The sequence below is a fragment of the Pleurodeles waltl genome, chromosome 1_2 (genome assembly GCF_031143425.1).
Source record: "Pleurodeles waltl isolate 20211129_DDA chromosome 1_2, aPleWal1.hap1.20221129, whole genome shotgun sequence".
NCBI classification, from domain to species: Eukaryota; Metazoa; Chordata; class Amphibia; order Caudata; family Salamandridae; genus Pleurodeles; species Pleurodeles waltl.
This window is the reverse complement of record NC_090437.1, coordinates 514,509,765-514,534,486: the sequence shown is the minus strand read 5'-3', so window position 1 is coordinate 514,534,486 and position 24,722 is coordinate 514,509,765.

Below are 24,722 nucleotides of genomic sequence, written 5' to 3'. Positions count from 1 at the left end.
GCCTTGGACCCAGGAGACTGGATGGTAGTGTTGGACTTGCAGGACACTTATTTTCACATCCCCATCCTGCCTCCCCACAGATGTTCACTACGATTCATGGTAGGTCATGAGCATCATCAGTTTACCGTCCTCCTCTTTGGCCTTACCAGCACCCCTCGGGTGTTCACGAAAGTGATGGCGGTGGTTGCAGCTCATCTGCGCAGGTTAGGGGTCTCAGTCTTCCCCTACCTCGACGGCTGGCTGTTGAAGGCAGACTCACCCCAGAAATTCATCTCCCACCTTCAGACTATGGTGAGCCTTCTGCACACACTGGAGTTCACTATAAACGTGCTAAAATCACACCTGACTCCCTATCAGATGCTCCCTTTCATCGTAGGTGTTCTGGACATAGTGGATTTTCGGGCTTATCCTCCCAAAAAGCGAGTCCAAGACATTCAGGCTATGATTCTGATTTTTCAGCCTCGGTCTTGGGTTTCGGTGAGACTGACTCTGAGGCTGCTGGGCCTCATGGCCTCCTGAGTCCTGCTAGTGACACATGCCAGATGGCATATGTGGGCTCTGCAGTGGGACTTGAAGTTCCAGTGGGCGCAGCATCAGGGGAATCTCTCTGACATGGTCCAGCTCTCAAAGGGGACTGCGAAAAACCTGCAGTCATGGCCTTCAAATCCACATTGTGACCACAGCAGATCCCTCTTCCTTCCCCAGCCAGATCTATCTATAGTGGCAGATGTGTCACTTCTAGGTTGGGGCAGCCTCATGGGAGAGGCGGAAATCAGAGGCCTCTGGTCTCCGGCGGAGTCTGGGCTCCATATCAATCTTTTGGAGCTCCGGGTGATCAGGTTTTCATTGAAAGCATTTCTTCCCTCTCTAAAAGGGAAGGTAGAGCAGGTGTTCACAGACAGTACTACCGCCATGTGGTACTGCAACAAACAGGGCGGAGTAGGGTCCTGGACCTTTCTTTCAGAAGGCACTACGTCTCTGGACATGGCTGGAACATCAAGGCATTTCCCTGGTGGTTCAACATCTGGCGGCTTCTCAACACCAGAGCGGACAAACTCAGCCGTCGATGCACAGCCGATCACGAATGGCGTCTCCATCCGGAGGTGGCACAAGGAGTCTTTCAGCAGTGGGGAGAGCCTTGGTTAGATCTGTTCGCCTCTGCAGAGAACACACAATGTCAGCTGTTTTGCGCATTGGAGTTTCCAAGACGGCACTCGCTTGTCTCAAGTGGAACTCCGGCCTCCTTTGTGCCTTTACGACTATGCCACTTCTGCCCAGAGTTCTCAAGACGATCAGGAACGACTGGGCCCAAGTCATATTGGTGGCTCTGGACTGGGCACGGAGAGTGTGGTATCCAGAGCTATTGAGTATGGTCATCGATCCTCCACTCAGACTGCCTCTCCGGGCGGATCTTCTGTCACAGCTGCATAGGACAGTTCTCCACCCGAACCTGTCCAATCTTCAAATTCATGCGTAGAGCTTGAGCGGCGCCAGTTGCTGACTTTTGATCTTCCACTCGAAGTCTGTGATGATATCTTGGCAGCCAGGCATCCCTCCACCATACATTTGTGGCATGGTCCACCAACAAATCTGTTGATGCTCTCTCTGCCCCTCTATCTGAGGTTCTTTTGGTCATTCTTTCTTTGCCCAGCAGGTCTCTGCTTTGCTTTGGGCACCCTTAAAGGGTATTTATCTGCCATTTCGGCCTTTCTTAGTTTACCTGATCAGCCCTCACTCTTTAAATCTCCTATTGTGATTAGATTCCTAAAAGTACTCACCCATTTATTTCCTCCCACTCCATTTATCATGCCTCAGTGGGACCTCAATTTTGTCCTTACTTATTTAATGTGTACTCCCTTTGAGCCAATGCATAATTGTCCCTTACCGCTCCTCACCTTCAAAACTGTCTTTCTTGTTGCCATCACTTCTACTCACAGGGTGAGTGAGCTTCAGGCCCTTCTTTCAAAGCTCCCATACTTGTCTGTGCACCCTGACAAAGTGGTGTTGTGCGCTAAGGCTTCCTTTCTTCCAAAGGTGGTTACGCCTTTTCATGTAGGCCAGTCCATCACCCTGCCTACTTTCTACGCACCCCCACATCCTTCCCATGAGGAGGAGAGACTCCACTGTCTGGACCCAAAAAGAGCGTTGGAGTTCTATCTTAATCGTACTAAAGATTTCCGGGTGGACGATCAACTCTTTGTTGGGTATGTGGGTGCGAAGAAAGGGAAGGCTTTGCAAAAACGTTCCATCTCTCAATGGGTACTTCTTTGCATCAAGATTTGCTACGCTTTGGCCAAGAAGCAACCTTCTGAGGGCTTGTGTGCTCATTCCACCAGAGAAACTGCTGCTTCCACTGCGTTAGCACGCAGAGTTCCTGTCCTGGATATTTACCAGGCAGCTACGTGGGTGTCCCTGCACACGTTTGCTAAACACTACTGCCTGGACAGACAGGTCCGTCGGGATGGCTACTTTGGTTGTTCGGTCCTGCAGGACTTTCCAGTATGATCTTGGTTCGCAGCCCACCACTGAGGATGGCATTGCTTGGGTATCTATTCTAAGGTAAGGAATCTGCAACTAGAACTCTCTATCAGATGTACAAGTTACTTACCTTCGGTAACGAAATATCAGGTAGAGACATATTCTAGTTGCAGATTCCTTACTGACCCATCCTCCCCGCTTGCGAACTGATTTCTAGGGACAGGGATTCCCTCTTCATGTCCTTAGCTCTGGCGCAGCAATCTGTGTTCTTAGCGGCTCTGCGCTTTGGCGTAGAAAGTCGCTAAAAGAAACGGACATCACTGCACTGAGGCCGCGTCTATGTACTACTCCCGACGTCATCACGACGACTACGACGCCAACAAGTTGACCGACGCCACCTACTGACGCGCAAGGGTATTGCTCAAAGAAAAATCTCCGGATCCAGTCTGACGCCTGGGAGAAATTCTAAGGTAAGGAATCTAAGGTAAAGAATAAATATTCCCACTATGGGTATTCCCCTTGCTAATATGCATTCAACACGCCATCCACAGGTTTATGGGTATTCAACCACTATTATTAGATAATTTCCGTAATGAAAAAGCAGCTCTACTCCTGTCAAGGGCAGAAGTCAATGTATTTTCAGTGGTGGAAAGGAGAGGGCCCGCCTCCTAAAATTGGTGGAATTGTAGAGGAAATGGTTTCTTCAGGCTTAATTTCCTCCCAACGAAGCGAAAATAATGCTGTTCATTTGGCACTCACTGATGCATTACTTGCACAGACATAGAAGTGTGCACTAACTAAATTTCCACGTGGAGAAATGTATAGGCATGTGAATACACTTAGGACCCTGCAACATTTACACCTTTACGAGGACTTTTCAAATTGAAGACAGTCGAAAATGTTCACAAATATCACAACTATTGTGGAAGCACATTGTCTACTTTTTTCGTAAATCTTGACATCGAAAACCCACAGGATAGATACTAGTTCTAGGGGTCTCCATAGAATAATTTTTAAAAACTTCACATTGACTGTTATGTTATCTTAAAATGAATGTGCACGGCCTGATTGATGAATGAGACGTGCAATGAACACACACTACACAGTATAGTAGTGGTGTACTGCCCTTGGCGCCAAGCCGCGGGTCCCTTTTATTACTTTGCTTCCACCAACACCTCCGTCAGAGGGGTATACCGCAACCCTCACGCTGAGGTCATTAAACAAACACCCCTGACAAAACGAACCACTTTAAATAAACATTTTTAAAAACATAGAAGAAATACGTTCATCTGACATAACCAATAATACGCACATCATTTCCCCAACCAGGGATTAAGGCATTTGCAAACTTTTCCTTACAAGCGCTACTTCAAGAACATATATCTATTAACACACATAGGTGGTCATTACCACCCTGGCGGTCAGTGTTAAAGCAGCAGTAAAACCGCCAACAGGCCGGCGGTAAAAACAAATTGAATTACGACCGTGGCAGAAACCACCAACATAGACAGCCACTTTAACACTCCAACCGCCACAGCAGTACAAACAAACACCGCTGCGGTAACCGGCAACAGACAGGCGGAAGACAATATACAGCCCACACTATTACAACAGTCCAATCCGCCACCTTTTCCGGGGCGGATTGATTCCCTGTGAACAAAAACACGGCAGAAACAGGACTTGGAAGGAAACGCTCACCTCTACACACCCCACAAGGAATCAGGACTCCATGGAACCGGAACTTCAGATACTCCCAGCCTTTATCTTCCTGCTTCTCTACCAGGAGCACGAACGCCGGTGGCGAAGACCACGGTGAGTACTGCACCTATGACACAGGGGAGTGGGGGAGGGAAAAGAGAGTGACACACACACGCAACTCGCAACACCCCCACCCTCACCCACAACAACACACACACACACACTAATACAGCATGATACATTACAGTTACACTCCCCAACCCCCCCTGGAAGAACGCAAGGACAAAAGGAAATTAGTCAAATAATTGTTATATATTCAATTACATAATCACAAATATTTACATATATATACATTTACACTATAAACAATTACATACACCAAGAACACAAGTCCAAGGGATTCCACCATCATAGTCCGTGGACCACTGGGCCCAAAAATCATGGGCGAGGCCCACACTCAATACCCGAACAAGATGGAGAGAACACTGCTGGGGCATCAGATAGAAATAAAACAGGCACCTCAGGGGGAAGCGAAGGGGGGCACCTCAGTCGGATGAGTTCACGACGCCAGATCCACGAGGGGGCTCCATGCCCAGTGTTCAATCCTGGGGAGTGCAAAGCCACAGTCTCTCAAGTCTCTACAGTGGGTGGGTTGCCCACTGTTCAATCCTGGGGAGTGCAAAGCCACAGTCTCTCAAGTCTCTACAGTGGGTGGGTTGCCCACTGTTCAATCCTGGGGAGTGCAAAGCCACAGTCTCTCAAGTGGATAACACTCTCCACTGGTTCTGGAGGGGGCTTGGTGCCCAGAGTGCTTCATCCTGCCAAGGACTGAGGTAGTGGATGCCTTTCTCCACTGGTTCTGGAGGGGGCTTGGTGCCCAGAGTGCTTCATCCTGCCATGGACTGAGGTAGTGGATGCCTTTCTCTACTGGTTCTGGAGGGGGCTTGGTGCCCAGAGTACTTCATCCTGCCAAGGACAGAGGTAGTGGATGCATTTCTTCACTGGTTCTGGAGGGGGCTTGGTGCCCAGAGTGCTTCATCCTGCCCGTGGCAGCCTCAGTAGCACTGTAATCATTGGCGCTCACTGTCCTGCGGTGATGCTGGCGGTCTTGTCCTGGGCAGCGGGGCTGCTGCTGGTGGTCTTGTTCTGGGCAGCGGGCTGCTGCTTGTGGTCTTGTCCTGGACAGCTGGACTGCTGCTGGCGGTCTTGTCCTGGGCAGCGGGGCTGCTGGCGGTCTTGTCCTGGGCAGCGGGGCTGCTGCTGGCGGTCTTGTCCTGGGCAGTGGGGCTGCTGGCGGTCTTGTCCGCCGTGCTGACCTTCCCAGACTTGCCGGTTTTACTGTGCCCCTTCCCCACCTTGGATGGTGTCGCAGCGGTCTCCACACTCCCAACTGTGCCCCTGGGAGTGGCTTTGGTGGCTGATTTCTTTCCCCTCTCCCGCCGGGCACTGTGGAGCCTGTGGACAGTGAAGACGAGGAAGCAGAAGAGGAGGACATCGACAACAGGAACACGGTGATCCTGCAATACTTCCAGTGAGAGACATTTCTTGGCGGGGGTCTTGGCATCGTTCTCTGTCTTTGTCCTGGATCTCAGGGACTGTTTGCGGGTGGTTCTCCCTCTGCAGGGGGTGGGGTGCTGGTGTGGTGGTCCTGTGGCGGTGCCTCCTGTCCACTAGCGCCGGCGAAGGTAGTGGGCAGTTCATCGTCCAGGCTAGTGTCAGGGGTCCCTTGTTGTGCCAAAGTGTCCCTCCTGGTGTTCACAGGTTCCTTCAACACCCCTACAATGGTGCCCAGGGTGGAATTGATGGATTTGAGTTCCTCCCTGAACCCCAAATACTGTTCCTCCTGCAGCTGCTGGGTCTCCTGAAACTTGGACAGTACCGTTGCCATTGTCTCCTGGGAATGGTGGTAGGCTCCCATGATGTTGGCGAGGGCCTCGTGGAGAGTGGGTTCCCTGGGCCTGTCCTCCCCCTGTCGCACAGCAGCCCTCCCAGTTCCCCTGTGTTCCTGGGCCGCTGTCCCCTGAACCGTGTGCCCACTGACACTGCCCGCAGGTCCCTGGTGTTGTTGGGGTGGTGGGTTAGCCTGGGTTCCCTGTAGTGGTGGACACACTGCTGCTTGACATGTCCTGGGGACGGAGGTATGGGCCCGCTGGGTGGGTGCTGTGCTGGTGTTTCCAGAGGGGGGAAGCTCTGTAGTGGCTTGTGCCAGTGTGAGGGGAACCGATTGTCCCGAGGTCCCAGATGGACCCGGTTGGTCATCTAGATCCTGTTGGACAGGGATGCTGTCATCACTGTGGGCCTCTTTTGTGGGTGGAGTGGACATATCTGGACCCTCCTGTCCGGTGACGTTGGCTAGGTGTCCTGCAGGGGTGTAAAAGCAAGATTATTGCATCTGTGTGTGCCATGGTGTGCAATGGGTGGGTGACCGTTTACCCCAGTGCCTGCATTCCTGTGTAGGACCTTGTGTGATGATGGTTTAGGGGGGTGTATGGGTATGTGCAGTGGGCATGCTTCGGTGGTGGGTGTCCATGCTTTGGTGTTGCATGCAGTGTTTGGGATGTGTGGTTTGTGATATTGGGACATGTGTGAGGAGTTGGAGTGATGGGGTGAGGGCGATGGTTGGGGGTATGTGATAGCAGGTGGGTGGGGGATGAAGTAATGAAAGAATTGACTTACCAGAGTCCATTCCTCCAGCTACTCCTGCGAGGCCCTCAGGATGCAGAATAGCCAAGACCTGCTCCTCCCATGTTGTTAGTTGTGGGGGTCCGCCGCCAGTCCTCTGTACCGCGATGTGGTTCCCCCGTAGGTCATTCCACCTCTTCCTGATGTCATCCCTAGTTCTTGGGTGCTGTCCCACTGCATTGACCCTGTCAACGATTCTTCGCCATAGCTCCATCTTCCTAGCTATGGAGGTGTGCTGCACCTGTGATCTGAATAGCTGTGGCTTTACCCGGATGATTTCCTCCACCATGACCCTGAGCTCCTCCTCAGAGAACCTGGGGTGTCTTTGCGGTGCCATGGGGTGTTGTGGGGTGGTGTGTGTTGTGATGTGTGGGGTGATATTTAGAGGTGGGTTGTGTAAGGTGCGTGGGTGTTATGTGAGTGATGGTGTTGAGTGCCTGTGGATGCTCGTTTGTAGATGGTGGTGTCTCTCTCTGTGCGTCTTTCTCAATTGTTGTCATAGGGGTTTGGGGTGATGTGGGTGTGTGAATTTTCCAATGTGGCTGTGTTTTGTAAATGTGTGTGTATTTTGAGCGCGGCGGTGTGTACCGCCAATGGAATACCATGGTTGAAAGACCGCCGAGTGGATTCTTGGGTCGGGATAGTGTGGGCGTATTCCTGTTGGCGTGAGGGTGGAGGTTTTGTTATCGCCAGTTTATCACTGACCTTTGGTGTGGCGGACTTGTATGGGTGTCTAGATTTTGGTGAATTCCAGGCTTTGGGTCATAATGACCATGGCGGAATTCTGCGGCTGCTGCGGTGTGTTGGCGGTCTTCTGCACGGCGGTAAGCGGCTTTTACCGTCAATGTAGTAATGACCCCCATAGTCCTTTAGTTTTACAGTGGCAGAAGGTTGGGGACACAGATCATCTCTGTCCACACCCTTTCGTACCACAATATCGGTTGTGGGATTACCAGAAGGGAGATCAGTACGTATCCCACTGGTATCAGGCTCTGTTTCACTGCTCGAAGGTGTCCCAGACAGGCCCTGTACGTCCCATGAAGACCTCTCAGATAGAGAGCTCTCGTTAGCAGATGGTGCCATCCCAAACTCCTCTTCCTCGCTTGGAAAAAAAAACTAGACACAGACAGTCCTTTCTCACGCACCTCTTGGTGGTGTCGCTTAAACCAGGACACATTCCTAGGTAACACCTCATTACCTCTTTTGGCAGTTACCAATGTGCCCTTTACCCAGACAAGTGTTCATGGAGTAGACTCAAACGGAAGTTTAAATTTTACTCCAGGATGTCGGTTCTTCACCAACACCAACTCTCCCACTTGTATGTCTCGGATGTAAGCTCTTCTTTTCCGAGACATTCGATCATTCTGTTTTTGGCGATTACAAAGCCAGGCAGCTACTTGATCATGGAGCCGAGTAGGAACACTCACTTGGGGAATTGTGTCTCTCACTCCACGTAGCATGCAAACTGCACTGGGTGCCACTCCCGTAGTGATGTGAGGCATCAAACGATATTCCCTCAAAAATTCAAATAGGGCACATTCCAAGTTCTTGCCCTGAGCTACTGCAATCCTCAGCACCTTATTTAATGTCCTCATCAATCGTTCCACTTCTTTGTTGGCTTGAGGCCAACGAGGAGTGATCTTTCGGTGACGGATAGAATGTGAAGCTAGATAGGAGGCAAACTCATGACTCGAGAAAGGGGGGCCATTGTCCATTCTCAGTTCCTGCAGGACACCTTGGGTGGCCATTATTTTTTTCCAGACAAGCTACCACTCTCTCCGTGGTGGTGGATTCCAGGACTTCCACCTCTGGACATTTCGAGAAATCATCTATAACAACTAACATGTGCCGGCCATCGGGTAAGCTGCCTGAATCCGCACTGGCCCTATGCCATGGAGTTGAAGGAATAGGCTCCGTGATGATGGGTGATGGAGGGTCAGCCAGGCCAAGTGCTTGACATACGTGACACTGTTGTATGGTCTGTTCTACCCGGGCATTCAGACCAGGGAACCATACCTTGCTTTGGTTTTCACCTTGCCCTGATGAGTGGCATGTGCTAAGTCAATTGTCCTTTGTCGCAAGGCCTCTGGGATGACCAAACAACTGCCCCGCAGGAGACAGTCCTCTGAGGAGACTGCCAACTCATGTCGAAAGCAGTACAGTGACTGCAGTGTTGCACTTGCCTCTGCCATTCTGCGAGACAGGTTTTGTTTCAACAAATGCCATTTCCCATCACGGACACATGACATCGCCATCTGTAGAGCCTCATCCACCTGAGTAGCCTCTTGGATTTCTTTGAGGGACATCAGGAGTGGCCTGGATCTCTCCACCACCAGCCTCACGTATTCTTAGACTGCCTCCGCCTCATCTTCTTCCAGAGCTGTGACTGGTCTGGCATGCCTTGACAGGTAGTCAGCTGGATTTTGTGCACCCGGTCGGTACACCACTGAGAACTGGTGTCCCTGCAGTTGGAGGATCCATTTTTCTATGCGGGGTGGAGGTTGAGATGCAGACTTATTGAACAAAGGTATCAGTGGCTTGTGGGCCATGTGTACAACAAATGGATGACCATATATTTACAGATGAAAATGACGACAGCCCCAGTGTACAGCTATCGCCTCTTTTTTGATGTGTGAATAGCGTTGCTCTGTCGCTATTAATGCTCTGCTGGCATAAGCCACTGGTGCCCATTCCCCATCATCACCTTTTTGGGAAAGAACAGCCCCAAGTCCTACTGGGCTGGCATCTACAGATATTTTAGTGTCTTTGGACGGGTCAGAGGAAACCAACGTGGTATCCACCGATGGTGCCTGTTTTGTTGCCTGAAATGCAGCATCTTGCATAGAGTTCCACTCCCACGGGGCGTGGGCCTTTGTGAGTTCCCTCAGAGGAGCCGTGAGGGATGTCAGATTTGGGATGAATCTTCCGCAGTATGTGACCATTCCCAAAAAACTGCAGACGCCTGTAACCGACGTGGGGGCTGGCACAGATTTTATATCTGCCACTTTCTCAGGTTCAGGCCGAACTCCTTTTTCAGAAAAATGGTACCCAAAAAATGCAATGTCCTGTCTCAAAAATTCACATTTTTCTCTATGTAAAGTTAGCCCATTTAGGTGCAGATTGTGGAAGATAGCACGAAGTCTCTTTAGGTGTACTTAAACCGTGGGAACGTGCACCAGGATATCATCGCTCACGTTGATGACACCCTCAAGACCAGCCAGCACCCCTCGTATTGTGTCCTGAAATACCTCTGCAGCGCTGGGGATCCCAAAGTTCAGTTGCCTGTATCTTCTAAGCCCCACATGTGTGGAAAAAGTTGTTATTGCCCTGGATTCTGGTGCCAACATCAGTGGGTGATATCCTGCACGAAGGTCCATCTTTTAAAACCACCTCGAGCCACTAACTTCTGCTACAATATCATCCACCATGGGGGTGAGATGACGCTCTCTCCTGATGGCCACATTTGGTAATTGCATATCAACACAGATGCTCTCTTCGCCAGGTTGTTTTGGTTTTTGAGTAACAATAGGTGACACCCAAGGAGCTGGTCCTTCGACTTTCTCAATGTCGACCTCTTCCAACTTCCTAAGCTCGGCTTCCACCTGAGGTCAAAGGTGAATCGCTATGCGTCTGTGTTTGAGGGCCACTGGTTCTATGGACTTATCAATATGCAGTTTTACCTGACGATTCTTCAGACAACGATGCCCTTAAAAAGGTCTATGTATTCTTCTTCCAGGCCCTCCAGCACCCCTAGGTGTATGCTGAAAGAGAACACCACCAGTTTTAGCTCTTCGGCTGTGCGACAACTGAGTAGCATTCTGGTGCCTACCTTTGTGGCGTATATCTTGGCTCGGGTGGTTGTGTCTTCATGCGTGACATCCGTTGTAAACACTCCTGCCAACGGAATTGGTGAGGCTGACCCAAATGCAAATACTTGTAATGAGGTGGGGCGAAGATGGGGGCGATGCAGTAGCTGTCTGAATGCGGAGCGCGCTAGTATGTTGATTGAGGCCCCAGTATCAATGGACGCAGTTACCTGGTGACCTGCGACCTTGATTCTGCACTTGGGAATTTTCTTTCTGATTACACTGCCTGGCTCAGTGGCATGAATGATGTACACCATTACCTCTGGCTCATCACCATCATCCATGTCTGGGGTATCTCCATGTTGTTGGATTGTTTTCGCGCCATGAATTGGTTTTGGGCTGTCTGACTTGGGCCTGGTTGTTGAAAGACACACCTTGGCGAAATGATTAAGTCTCTGACAGTTGGTGTATTGTTTTCCTACCGCTCGGCATTTGCTTTGGTGTAGGTATGATCCTCCACACATGTTGCAGGAGCGATTCGTACTTGTTGACTTCGTCTTGCCTTTCTTTTTTACGGTGGCGCCTGATGTGATGGCATTTACCAGTTCTACCTTGATGGACTGTGTGAGCGCAGGTTCCATGTGTGCTGCCCTCATCCAGGATAACTCCTTTGACCGGCTCATGGTCAACATGTCTGCCATTTCCATGCCAGGGACCTGTAATATATGTTCCCTTCATTTTGTGGAGTGACACCCTTGAATGAATTGTGCCCTTGTTTCATCCGCAGTGTCTGGCTAGGTGCACATGCTGGCCAGATCCCTCAGTCTAGCGTAAAATGCGTCTAACGACTCCTCCGGTAGTTGCCTGGCTTGACGGAGAAGGGAAACGTTCCTAGTCCGGATTTGCCAGTGGTTCAAAATATGCTGTGATTGCGCATTTTAAAGTCTGATATGAGAAGTGGGGGTCCCTCTTCGACCACTGACTTGCTAATTTTGTGGATTGCTGCCACACCCAAGTGTAGGAGCATTGGTCGTTTCCTGTCGGGGTCAACTGCCATTGCTGCGAAATAGTTTTCCAAATGCTCTTCCCACAACTTCCATTTTGCTGCTTGAGCTGACGGGGGCCCATCCACCAAAAAGGGTTCCAGCGCCGGGAAAGAGGCCATTGTGTCGTGTTTGTGAGGTCTGCTAGCGAAGACTGTGTGACTGCAGTGAGAAACAAAATACAATACCCTCTTTCACTGTTTGGTGTATGGGTAAACTGTGGGTCTCACTCCTTGGAGTTCTTAGCCTGATTGGGCAATCTCACACGTATCACTGTTCACTCTTATTTTGTCCTCACTTCTTTTCAGGGTAGCGTCTCTGTAGACCGTGGTGTAACTAATGCAGAAAGAAATGTCTATGCTTGCCCCCAGCACCATCAAATAAGCAGGACTCCTGTGCAGAGTCTTCCTGGGCGTGGCCGTTGCTGCACGTGTAGTTGCTGACTCACTGGTTGATTGTACAATCAGCTGTGTGTAGCCGCCGTTGTCTGCCCTTCACACGCTGGAGACACACCAAGGAAGGAGGGCGCAGCAGCCCTGGATGCGCTGCCTCGCTCAGCGCCGACATGTCTGTAGGGGCCACCTGCGATCGTGTAGAGTGCACACCGGATACACATGCCGCCCCTGGTAAACAAAAGAGGAGGTGTCAGTGCTTGTTCTCGGCCGCACCGTCTATCGAGCGCACGACCAGCCGGCCCATCCCTCCAGCCGCCGCAGCCCGCACACCAGGCTCAGTAGTGGTTCACTGGTGCCTTCCGCTGCAAACCGACCACTGGAACAGGCAAGTGTGAGGTCCTTTCCTTGGTCTCATCGCCAATTTGTTATGTTATCTTAAAATGAATGTGCGTGGCCTGTTGGATGAATGAACACACTCAGCACAGTATAGTAGTGGAGTACTGCCCTTGGCGCCAAGCCGCGGGTCCCTTTATTTACTTTGCTTCTGACGTCAGGAGCAAACCACCAACACCTCCGTCAGAGAGGTATACTGCAACCCTCACGCTGAGGTCATTAAACAAACACCCCTGACAAAACGAACCACATGGTTCGACATAACAATTGACAAATGTTGTAATTGTCTGAATGTTCAAACTCCTCAAACAGGAATAGGTCACTGATCATGCCCTATCCCTTAACTGATTAGATGTGAGAAAAACGATACTATATTTTTTGAAAGCTCTGCTGATTTTGCTGACCTGGCTGGCATAGTGGAGCAGTGTCTGTCTTCCTGTGACATCATCGTTGAATATAGAAGTTACAAACTGTTCCATGCTGCAGACATAAGTTGGCTATTAAAAGCTTGTGGGTTCGGAGATTGAGGTAAAACACATTATAAAACACTTTAAATAAATTATGAACTATACACTTATACCATAGCTGTCGCCAGTTTGACAGACCCGGAAAAGTGACGATCTACCTAAGGCTTCTGAAGAAGAGAAGGAAATATATGTAAAGGTGAGGGCTTTTTTTTTTTTTTACCTTTATGTAAGGGATATCAATTTTTCTGTGCACAATAATGATAGTATTACATTGAGATCGTGTTATTTGCACTGTGTAACCTCATCCTAGGACTGATCCTATTATTCCGGTCTTTTGTGGTAACATTGAGTGGAACATGGCCCCTTGCTTTTGTATTAGCATCCAATGAAAGCAGAAACGAAATTACAGTGAAAGTATTCTTTATTTCTCCAATTTTAATAGGAGCTCTTTCTGCGCCTACCTTCACTGCTCCTAATTAACTCCCCTTCTGTCCTATTTACTGCTCCCCTACCGTCCTTAGCCACGCTTGTCTCCGGGGTCCTAGAGCCCTGATGTGCGGTGCCCTTAGAGCATAACACCCCTCCCTCCCCGCAGAGAAGATTCTTGGTGAGATATAAGTCGTACATTTCTTTGATGAGACAGATGGGTCTCTGACACAGTTGCTATGACCGGCGTAACAGGCTCAGGTCTGTTAGTTCCATCTGGGCTGGAGATGCTTGTGAATGACTGCTGACAGGTTCCAATTCACTTCGATGGTGTCATCAAGTGGGGATTCTCATACGCACAGTGCGACCCCACATCAAAGTGGCTGGGCATTTTTCAGTGGTGCTATGTGGCATGGTCCGATAAGCTTGAAGCACTTCATTCAGAGCTATTTGGACATCTTGCCATGTTAGTTCGGCTTACTGTAAGGATTTCTTTAAGGTGGCCTCTCTACCATCCCATTGGCTTGAGGTAACATGGACGTGATCTTTTTATGTTTGAAATTGAGGTGACTGGCAAATTTAGCAAATTCATGTCTTTTAAATGGAGGACCATTGTCAGTTTTGGCCACTTTGGGAATACCCCAGGCCGCAAACACTTTGTCAAGTGCTGGTATAATGGTAGCCACTATTGTTGACAACACATGCTGTCCAATCGGGAACCTTGAGTATTCATCGATTATGACCATGATGTATTTGCCAGACTGTAGAAGGCCAATAAAGTCAATCACCACATGTTGCCATAGGCCTTCTGGCAATTCGGACATTTGCAAAGGGGCGAGGGTAATTCTTCTAGGCCCATTGAGGGCATTGTTGGAGTGTGGTTTCACCATAAGATCAAGAGAAGAGAGCCAGACTCGTTCCTGTAGGGCCCTTTTCATTGTCACTATTCCTCGGTGTCCTTCATGTGCCACTCCTTGCCTTTGTGTTTTTGGTATAACAATCCAGTTATCTCGAATGAGCAGGCCATTGTCAGTAATCGTTAATTCATCTTTGACATGTCACAAGGAAGCTAGTTCTTGGGTGTCTATCCTTTTGTCACTCTGGTGTTTTTCCATATTTGTCCATGAGTTTGTTCGAAGACTATGTACTACATCTTGGAGGGTGACATCTTCCACAGTGGCATCAGTAATAGCTTCCAGTGGGACAGCAGGTGGTCTTTTCTGATTGATGACAAAATTAATATATTCATCGTTTTGTCCTGGAGGATGTCCTGGGATGCCTCGATTTATAATCGTCTGGTTTGGCTGCTTTTCCTGATTTGTGGATAATCATGTAAGTATATTTCTGAAGGCAAATTCCTCATCACTCAATACTGGGTGGCATTTTTGCTCGGGGATTCCCAAATATAGTTGAGGGCCTGGTGATCCATAAAAAGTGTAAAGTGTTTCCCATAGATGAAAATGTGGAAGTGCTCAGACGACCACCAGACTTTCTTTTTCTGGTTGTGAATGTGCCCTTTTGGTACTGGTTAGGCTGTGGCTAGCATGGGCCACTATATGTTGTTGGTCACCTTCTTTCTCATACTGGGGTAGAATAGCTCCAAGTCTCACAGGACTGGCATCCACAGTGATTTCTGTCTTCCTGTGAGTGTTGAAATATGCTACATTGATGGCTGACCCTACAGAGGGTTTGATCTTTTTAAACGCTTGAACACATCTCGCAGACCATTTGAAGGGTTGACCTTGATGGTGATTTCCTGCAAAGGATAAATGATGGTAGCATAGTCCTTGGTACATTGGGCACAATAACTGGCCATTTCCAGGAAAGACTGGACATTGCCAACATCTCATGGACAAGGAGTGTCATTTAGTGCGGTAACCATTTCAGGATCAGCCCTCATCCCTTCACTTGAGAAAATGTGACCATAGAATTTTAATGTGCATTTGTGAAATCCACACTTTTTTGTTGAGGGTCAAATTGGCTTCCAACAGCGCGTGGCACATCTAGTGCTTTCTCGTGGCCTTTGATAGTAGCACCAAAAACTAGGATGTCCTCAATGTAGTTAAGTGCATTAGGTATGAGACGGATAACTCTTCTCACAGCTTCTTCAAAACTTTCAGCAGCTGATGAAATGCCAATGCTGAGACGTTTATATATAAAGAGGTTTTGATGAGTTGAAAATATGGTGATGAAACGTGAGCTCGCCTGTAGTTTGAGCTGATGATAGCACTTATTCAGGTCCAATTTAGAGAACATTTTTGCCCTGTTCAGCAGCGTGATCATGGTATCCCGGGTGCCTTTCTGGTTCGTTTACAATATTTGGTGCCCTCATGCCAATACATAGGTGCACCTTGCGATCTGTTCCATGTTTACGCACAACCACCACTGGGGACATCCAAGGAGTTGGTCCAGTCGATCTCTCAATGATGTCTGCCCTAAGTGGGTCCCGTAATTCATCTTCTACAGCCTTTTGAAGGTGAAATGGAACTTTCTGATGATGTTGAGCCATCGGTTTTATTTGTTCATTGATGTGCAAACAAATCTGAAAGTGAGTCATTTTTCCAAGTCCTGTGAACAATTTTGGGAACTTGATGTCTGGTTCATCATCCACCCTATAGAATATTTCAACTAATTTTGGGTGCTCTGCAGTGGGAGGACTGAGAAGACAGTCTGCTGCTTCAGGCCCGTCAATGACATGTATTTGAGCTTGCACAGTTCTATCCTTATATGTGAGAGATGTTTTAAACTGTCCCAGGCATAAGAGGGGTTCTTTGGACATCCAGGTGAATACCTGTACAGCAGCTGTGTGCAGCCTGGGCTTTGAGTTTATTTTATTGGTATTCTGTGAAGCAGGTGTAATTGAGTGGTGCTCTACTGTCTAGTACAAATTCTGTCAGGTGGCTTCCCGTTTGAATGTGTACTCTTGGATATTTCTTTAGTCTGTCAGGATCAGCCACCATGCAGACATATTGATCACTGCCTTCAGAGATTGGAGTGAGAGACCTTGACTCATGAGACAGAGTGTTGCGGTCTGTATGTAACATGTGACTGTATGCTTGATTGTGAGGAACTGGTGGAGCGTTCATTTCTCGTCTATCACAGACTGCCTTAGCATGATGTTGAGGCCTAGATTCCCTGGAAGTTTTTGTAAGTTCTTTTGAGTTGTTCTACACACTTTCTCAAAGTGATTGTCCTTTCCACAGCATCTACATCTTTGCCCCATGACAGGGCATGACTCTGCATGTGGGATTCTTGTCCATAGCAGTCACATTCTAGCTGTTGCTCCCTTCTGTGTCTGCTGTGTTTAGGACTGTGACAACAGTCAGTGGGTTTGGGTGCCTGCCGGTGCTCAGACAAGCATCGCTCCTTCTGGTGAGTTTGGAGTCGGAATGCCTGTTCACTTTTTTCTGCCTTTCCTGCCTCCATTTTCTTTGCATTTTGTCTGCTTGATCATTGACGCTGGTCATGTTTTCAGTTTCATCCAAAGAATAACTTTCCTTCGAGAGACGTCAAAGTAGTGATTCTGAGTGACACCGTTCTATGATTTGCAAGCAGAGGGCATCCTCAGTTGTGAAACTGTCAAAGTCACAGTAATGCTCTAGGCATTTAAGCTGCTTAATGAACTCCCCCATGGATTTGTCTTTTTCCTGTGAGGCTAAATGAATGGTATTTCGTTCTTAATCCGCATTTGTGGAAAAACTTCCTTTTGAATGCCTCCTGCACATCTTTGTAGGGTATTTTTGGCAGCCACCAGCAATTCTTTGATAATTTGACCAACATCTTTGCTTTTTAAGTTGCGCGGAGCAATGAGTTGTTGATTACAGTCAGTGACTTGCGCCCCCTTCATGAAGTCTTCGAAGTCCTTGAGCCAATCTTGCCAGTGAGGTCACATGCCCACTGCCAGGCATGAGTCAGCGGTTCCAGAGGGCATAGGAAAGAAACACCTGGCATGGCCAATCTTGGTAGAGTGTTCTGCGTGGAATACAGTGATGACAACATGGAGTTAAACTGGAGCAAGTGTCACTGCTTTCACTGTCACAGATGCACCCCTAATAAATGAAGAAGCAAGTGCAACCTCTACTGCCCAGTAGAGTGCTCAGCCAACATGCGCACTGGAGGAAACATACAGGATGACGAGCAGGTTAAACTCAGTGTAGTGCTATTTACACTGGCATTTCAGCCAATGTGCACAGCAACTGTAGCCTCCCCTGGGGTGTAATATATTAAGCAGTGACTCTGTATTGTAATTTTGTGATTGGTTTTGCATTTGTTTATTTTGTAGCACACTTTTACAAGTATTGGGTTACAAGTCTCTGGTTGCTGAGTAGGAGAACTGAAGTTTAAATTGAGCTAGGACCACATATTCCATAAAAGAATGCCTGGCTTCAAAATGGCTGCTGCAAGTCCTGAGATGTTCATTGGGTGAGCCGCTTGACTTCAAGATGGCCACTGAGAGGAGTTAAAGGTCTTGCAAGACTCATTTGGGGCAGGTAGTTGTGCTGGAGATTCAGGGGAGCAGGAAAACATCAAGGAAATGCTCAGCTTACCTAACTGCAGATCGGGCATACAAGGAGATCAGCGCAAAGTCCAGAGGTAGTGCCCCTGATCCAGGTAGGCTCCCGATAGCGTGCAGCACTATTCCTCCTCCAGTAGGGTGGAGTGGCCTACTGTACTCATGTGGCACTTTTCTCCAGTAGTGCAGGCAGGCTTTTGATGGCGCACCACACAGAAAAGAGACAAAGTGAGAGGGGTGGGCTAGCGGACTCATGTCACATCGGAAATCGCCACTGAGAGCAGGGTGGGTTCCTGGAATCATGGTTTCATTGAGGGGCTTGCAGGTATGGCGTGTGGCTGTCACAGGGTGCCGCATACACCTCGTCGCCATCTTCAAAACTTAGCCATCAGCTGCTGCTTAAGGTGCTTTAAATGTGTGTGCAAACAGTTTTAAAATGACGCAGTCACCTGTTAACTCTGGGAAACCTTAAACTGTTATACTGCTGATTTTTTGAGCCAAAGTATGCTTTATGAAAAAAGCTATATGGAGATCATAGAGTCTGTGATGAGATTTTGGGTGTACTTAATTGCCTTTATTCCTGTAAATTGCAGGCAGAGCAGATCTCTGAGTTCATTAGCGTATTTTGGACATCTTGCCAAATATCTTACATCTTTTTGTGCAAAACATATCTAGGAAGCCTCCTTGCAAGTGCCCTTCAGCAAGAAAACCGGCTTCAGAAGGAACTCCTAGGGGGCGTCAAAGGCAGAGCAGCAACTCAATAGTTTGAGCCAGGTTTCCTTACTGAAGTCACAAAGCCAGCAGGCCACCCTCTGACCTGGCTGGGACCAGGCCAGATTAAAGTCTTCCACAGGTGTACCTAGCGTGCACAGATGATGTCTTTACGTATACGAGGATTGATAGCCTCTGAGAGGTAGGACTGAGGTCTTCCCACCAGGTAGGATGAGTTCAATGGGCATAAGATATCTGAAGCCTACAGATACGCAGTATCTTGCTGGAATGACACAAGGGGCACCTGTTTGTTCATTAATCTGTGCCATAATGGAACGTCAACTGAGTTGAGTGCTAAGGCTGCTGCTTCTATTTGAAGGGATTGCATTGCCTCCTGCACCTGCCTCTGACAAGGGTTCTTAGGCCTCTCAAAAGTTTCTTTCAAGCAGGCTTTCAGTGTGTTTGCTGGTGCTCTTAATATGCGATCGTAATATTTCAGAATGTCAGAAGCACATGTTAGTTGTTGGCTTATCAGTCCAAATTCCAGGTGGGTTCTAGATCTTCCCAATGTCTGGGTAACTAACAACTCTTGTATCCTAGAGTCTGTAGGTGGTCCAGAGGGATAGCCCAGTTCCCAGGGTATTCCTGGTGCCCATAGTGGAGCACCGGAAAGAGACAGGCCTGTATAACTTTCAGGATTGGAGTTGCAGAGGCACTTTTTAGTTTTTTGTTCAGGCTAGTGAACCCATACGTTATTTCCACTCCTCCTTTTTTAATGACACTTTGTGCGCTGTGGCCTTTGATGTTTCAGTGAACCAGATCCTCAGATAGTTGTATTTCTGTGTCATTTTGATGGTGTTTCCCCTCATATTCCAAATTAGTACTTTCTTTTTCTTATAACGCCCAATATTATGACCTTGGTCTTATCTTGGTTGAACTTGAGAAAATTCACTTCATTTTAGATGTGGAGGTTGTTTAACGCGTGCTGCAGACTCGTTTTAGTATGATGTATTATGAAGGTGTTGTCTGTGTATTGTAATATATGTAGAATCATGTGGCCAAGTCTTGGGGGAACCAGACTACTGTTTGTTAAGGCTCTTCCCATGTCTGCTGTGTATCGATTAAAGAGCAGCGGGGCAAGTACACAGCCCTGTTTTAGACTGCCCTGTGTAGGGATTCTGGAGGTAACAGTTTGAGGCCCGGTTTTAACATGGACCCATGTTTGTAAATAGGGAGAGACTATTGCCCGATAGGGGAGATGCCCGATGTGCTTAGTTCCTCCATAACGTTGATCGTTCCACTTTATCAAAAGCGGCACTAGGAGTCAATGAAACAGCAGAAGCTGTTTTCTTTGGGATGCCTGCTGACTCAGTACCGCAAGAGATGTAATATTGTCAGTGGTTGTTCCGCTGCCCGAAAGCCTGTTAGAATTTTTTTTAGTATGTTGTTGTCCTGTACCCAGTCTTCTAGCTCCCTGTGTAGTAAACCTGTATAGGCTTTCGCCTCTAGGTCCAGCAGGGCAATCAGTCAGTAGTTAGATGGCTCTGTTGGCTCTCCTTTTTGAAGATTGGGCACAGAATTGAGCTCCTCCAAACCTCAGTAATTTAGGTGGTAAGGAAAGCTTGACGGTAAAGAGCAGTTAGCCTAGTCCTCTCTATTCCACATTTGAAGATTCCAGTGGGGAACCCATTTGGTCCTGGCGCCCCATCGTTTTTCATTTCCTTGATGAGTTTCCTAACCCAGAATGGGTTCGTAAGATCCGACTGGTTCTGGGTCAGCAAGATGGCCCTTTCCACATTTTCCAGTTCTGCTGGGTCCATTGGGTGGCTTGCGTATAGCGCTGCTACATATGTTACCCAGTCTGCTTCAGGAACTCTGTGCTCTCTAGTCTGGTATGGTGATTTTAATTTGTTGATATAGTTCCAGAAGTCGGCTAGACCTCTTTCCTTGAGCATTTCATGAACCTTTAACCATTCGTTGACTTCCAGGGCTTTCTTCAATTTCCAATGTACCTTTTTATGTGCCTTACGTATTTCACTAAGATGTCTTGCAGTTTTTATTATACCATGGGGTTTGTGAATGGCCCAAGCCCTGCTTAGCACATTTTGTGAGTTTCGAATGTTGGTATTATGCAGCCGTGTATTCTGCTCGTTCACCTCTGTCTTTGTGGGGAGTGCATGGGCCCCAGATGCTTGTTAAGTGTTCACGATCTCTGATAGGAGGTTGCCTCACTTGGAATGCAGGTCATTGAACAGGCATCTGCCGTCCTCTATTTCAGCCTCCTGGTTAGCTTCATACTTCTATGCATGTGGAAGATCCCACTGTCCGGTATTTCACTGCTGCGTGTGCTCCCAAATTCACGGTCAGCGTCAGGGGATTGTGATCGATTTCTCTCCTGTTATGTATCTCGAAGTTTATAAGCTGGCTTGCTAAATTGTCAGACATAAACATGTAATCTATTGTTGAGATGTCCCTGAATGTCCGGAAAAGCTGCAATTTGACTTGTAGGTGTTAAGGACGTTGTTCGTTTTGTCCAGTGCCTTGGAGTTTCGAGCAGCTACTCCATTGGTTCCAAAGTCCTTCAGTTGAAATCACCTGTCAAGAGGATTTCATGTAAGGTGTAGTCTAGAAGTACCATTTCCAGACTGTTACAAATATCCTCTGCTGCATGTAGCTTCGTGGTTTTCTGCAAGTTATGATGCACAGAGAACTTTCTGTGTCCGATGCTAAAGCCTGAGACTGTCGCCACTTGCAGGGCCTCAGAATTTTGTGCAAAGGTCATGGCTTTTGTCCTGCCATTTTGTTTGATGAAAATTGAGTGGCCTCCTGATGGTCGGCCAAATAGGTTAGGTCTTGTTGCAGGTTTAAAAAGTTTGTGAAAGCTGTGTATAACTGTTGGAGTGGATGGCCATGTTTCTGCAAACAGATAATGTTGCATCTGTGGAGGAAGGCCACTGCCAATTTGCTGTACAGCACAGACTTCAGACCTGCCACACTCGACAAAGGTATTATGAGTTTAGACTCACCCAAAGGCTTTCGAGGCTGCTCTTGTACTGTGTGATGGCAGCTAGGGATAAGTCTTACGGGTTCCCCTATAAGACGAGTTCTGCTGACTCCAGGTATCGTTTTTGTGACTGCTTGTTGTACAGGTTACCGTTCTTTGGTTGTGAGCAACTGTTATTTCCAGGAAGTTTGAAGCTTTTGAGGCATTAGGCAGCCACTCATGGATGGCACCACATGTCCCTTTTAGAAATGAACTCTGTGACCTTAAAGCCGCACCAGAAGGAGCACATGAGGGTATTTTTTTTTGGGTGGGGAAGGATGGTTTTAAAAAGTTCAATCCTCAAAGGTCTTTGTTCAGGATGAGATCACACTTTGCCATATAGTTATTGTGGCATCTAATGGGCTTTTCCCTGCAATCTTCGCAAACTTTACAGAGAGAATTTTGGCAGAGGTTATTGTGTCCAATGCTGTAATACATGGGAAGAAGCGTAGAAGGTTCCCTCCCTTTAGTATGTCATGGCCCCATTTTGGGTGTAATGCAGGATGAATGCCAGTTTGAGCCCATCTGCCACATTGTGTAGGAAAGTACCATCTTGCCTGGCATGTTACCCCCATTTTTCACTGTATATATGTTGTTTTAGTTGTATGTGTCACTGGGACCCTGCCAGCCAGGGCCCCAGTGCTCTCAAGTGTGCTCTGAATGTGTTACCTGTGTTATGACTAACTGTCTCACTGAGGCTCTGCTATCCAGAACCTCAGTGGTTATGCTCTCTCATTTCTTTCCAAATTGTCACTAACAGGCTAGTGACCAATTTCACCAATTTACATTGCATACTGGAACACCCTTATAATTCCCTAGTATATGGTACTGAGGTACCCAGGGTATTGGGGTTCCAGGAGATCCCTATGGGCTGCAGCATTTCTTTTGCCACCCATAGGGAGCTCTGACAATTCTTACACAGGCCTGCCACTGCAGCCTGAGTGAAATAACGTACACGTTATTTCACAGCCATTTACCACTGCACTTAAGTAACTTATAAGTCACCTATATGTCTAACCTTTACCTGGTAAAGGTTGGGTGCGAAGTTACTTAGTGTGTGGGCACCCTGGCACTAGCCAAGGTGCCCCCACATTGTTCAGGGCAAATTCCCCGGACTTTGTGAGTGCGGGGACACCATTACACGCGTGCACTACACATAGGTCAATACCTATGTGTAGCTTCACAATGGTAACTCCGAATATGGCCATGTAACATGTCTGTGATCATGGAATTGCCCCCTCTATGCCATCCTGGCATTGTTGGCACAATCCCATGATCCCACGGGTCTGTAGCACAGACCCGGGTACTGCCAAACTGCCTTTCCCGGGGTTTCACTGCAGCTGCTGCTGCTGCCAACCCCTCAGACAGGTTTCTGCCCTCCTGGGGTCCAGCCAGGCTTGGCCCAGGATGGCAGAACAAAGGACTTCCTCAGAGAGAGGGTGTTACACCCTCTCCCTTTGGAAAAAGGTGTCAGGGCTGGGGAGGAGTAGCCTCCCCCAGCCTCTGGAAATGCTTTCATGGGCACAGATGGTGCCCATTTCTGCATAAGCCAGTCTGCTCCGGTTCAGGGACCCCTCAGCCCTGCTCTGGCGCGAAACTGGACAAAGGAAAGGGGAGTGACCACTCCCCTGACCTGCACCTCCCCTGGGAGGTGCCCAGAGCTCCTCCAGTGTGCTCCAGACCTCTGCCATCTTGGAAACAGAGGTGCTGCTGGCACACTGGACTGCTCTGAGTGGCCAGGGCCAGCAGGTGACGTCAGAGACTCCTTCTGATAGGCTCCTTCAGGTGTTGCTAGCCTATCTTCTCTCCTAAGTAGCCAAACCCTCTTTTCTGGCTATTTAGGGTCTCTGCTTTGGGGATTTCCTTAGATAACAAATGCAAGAGCTCATCCGAGTTCCTCTGCATCTCTCTCTTCACCTTCTGCCAAGGAATCGACTGCTGACCGCGCTGGAAGCCTGCAAAACTGCAACAAAGTAGCAACGACGACTACTGCGACACTGTAACGCTGATCCAGCCGCCTTCTCAACTGTTTTCCTGGCGGTGCATGCTGTGGGGGTAGTCTGCCTCCTCTCTGCACTAGAAGCTCTGAAGAAATCTCCCGTGGGTCGAAGGAATCGTCCCCCTGCAACTGCAGGGACCAAAGAACTGCATCACCGGTCCTCTGGGTCTCCTCTCAGCACGATGAGCGAGGTCCCTTGAACTCAGCAACTCTGTCCAAGTGACTCCCACAGTCCAGTGACTCTTCAGTCCAAGTTTGGTGGAGGTAAGTCCTTGCCTCCCCACGCCAGACTGCATTGCTGGGAACCGCGTGTTTTGCAGCTACTCCGGCTCCTGTGCACTTTCCGAGGGAATCCTTTGTGCACAGCCAAGCCTGGGTCAACGGCACTCTAACCTGCATTGCACGACCTCCTGAGTTGTCCTCCGGCGGCGTGGGACTCCTTTGTGCAACTTCGGGTGAGCACTGTTTCACTCCACTTCGTAGTGCCTGTTCCGGCACTTCTGCTGGTGCTGCCTGCTTCTGAGAGGGCTCCTTGTCTTGCTGGGCGCCCCCTCTGTCCCCTGACGCAATTGGCGACATCCTGGTCCCTCCTGGGCCACAGCAGCACCCAAAAACCCCAACTGCAAGCTTTGCAGATAGCAAGGCTTATTTACGGTCTTTCCGCAGGAAAACACTTCTGCACGACTCTCCACGGCGTGTGACACCCATCCTCCAAAGGGGAAGTTTCTAGCCCTTGTCGTTCTTGCAGAATCCTCAGCTTCTACTGTCCAGTAGCAGCTTCGTTGCACCCACAGCTGGCATTTCCTGGGCATCTGCCCGCTCTCAAATCGATCGTGACTTTTGTACTTGGTCTCCTTGTTCCACAGGTACCCTCATCTGGAAATCCATTGTTGTTGCATTGCTGGTTTTGGTCTTTCCTGCAGAATTCCCATATCACGACTTCTGTGCTCTTTGGGGAACTTTAGTGCACTTTGCACTCACTTTTCAGGCTCTTGGGGTGGGCTATTTTTCTAACCCTCACTGTTTTCTTACAGTCCCAGCGACCCTCTACAAGGTCACATAGGTTTG